Source organism: Malurus melanocephalus, unplaced genomic scaffold (assembly GCF_030028575.1).
Source record: "Malurus melanocephalus ecotype Western Australia unplaced genomic scaffold, MMel_1.1 scaffold_938, whole genome shotgun sequence".
Classification (NCBI taxonomy): domain Eukaryota; kingdom Metazoa; phylum Chordata; class Aves; order Passeriformes; family Maluridae; genus Malurus; species Malurus melanocephalus.
In genome coordinates, this window is record NW_026624170.1 from 79,910 (window position 1) to 81,087 (window position 1,178).

The following is a 1,178-nucleotide window of genomic DNA, read 5'->3' on the forward strand; positions in this document are numbered from 1 at the left end:
TGGTGGCTATGGTGGCCAAGGAGTGAAAGCCAAGGAGGGTCAGGGTGCTGACCTGGRGGTGGCCAAAGAGCGGTCACTCTGGTGGCCAAAAAGGAGTCGAGGTGGTGGCCGTGGACGTGGCGGAAGAGGGGACGAGGGTGGGGCAGAGGTGCTGGCCGTGGTGGTGGCCAGGAGAGGTGGAGCTGCTGGCCGTGGTGGCAGCAGGGATGGCAGCAGGGGGTGAAGGAGGTGGCAGTGGTGGCAGTGGTGGCCACGGTGGCAGCAGGACGGATCCGGCGCCATCTCGCCCCTGCCCCGAGGGCTGGTGCCGCTTCACCGGGAAGGTTCCCTCGGCGCTGAGTCAGAAGGTCACCGGGGCTGAGGGAAATCTGGAGGGACGCCAGGCGCTGCCACCTCCTCCTCCTCCTCCTCCTCCTCCTGGGCAGGGTGTTTGCGTGCTCCAGGTGTGGCCCTTCCTGTCCCAGATATGGCCCTCACCCCGGCGCGTTCGTGGGCGCTGCCTCCATGGCCCAGCACGTCCCTGCCACCTTGACGGGACAATCCCGTGGGTGAAGCCGCCGTGGGTCCCCTCTTTTCGCCATCCCATGACCATATTTCGGCGATCCCCGGGCTCATCCAGAGACTTTTGGCACAGCGATGGGTGCTGGCTTGTCTGGTCATGCTTCTCTCCTCGGCGCCGTTTTGGCAGCAGCAGCTGTCCCCACGAGGCTCAGGATCACCCCAAAAACGCTCAGCCTCTGCCACCCCGCGCTGTCGGGGACACCGTCCGTGTCACACCCCGCGGGCACCTCTGGCAGGGACTCTGAGCTSTTTTGCCAAGGAAAGGGCCACTCCTGCGGCACCCAAGCGCAGCAGGGTGCTGTCAGCCGGGACTCATTCCCCRCTTTGCTCCAGGGAGTGAATTTCCAGGCATCCCAGACCGCAGACAGGCACCTTTCCTGCTTGGAGCAGCACCCGGGGAGCGGTGCTTGCACAGGAGTAGCTGCGGGAAGGGAAAAGGCGTTTGGGAAGAGCTGAGCTCGGTGCTGGGCCCATCCATGGGATGCTCCTTCCCGTCTCTCCGTGCCACGGCCCAGCGCTGAAACCTGAGCAGAAAAATCGAGATGTGCCGGAGCATGTGATGTTCCTCTTCGCGGCGCAGAAACGCCCCCAGCAGCTCCGCCAGCCCATTTTTTCCC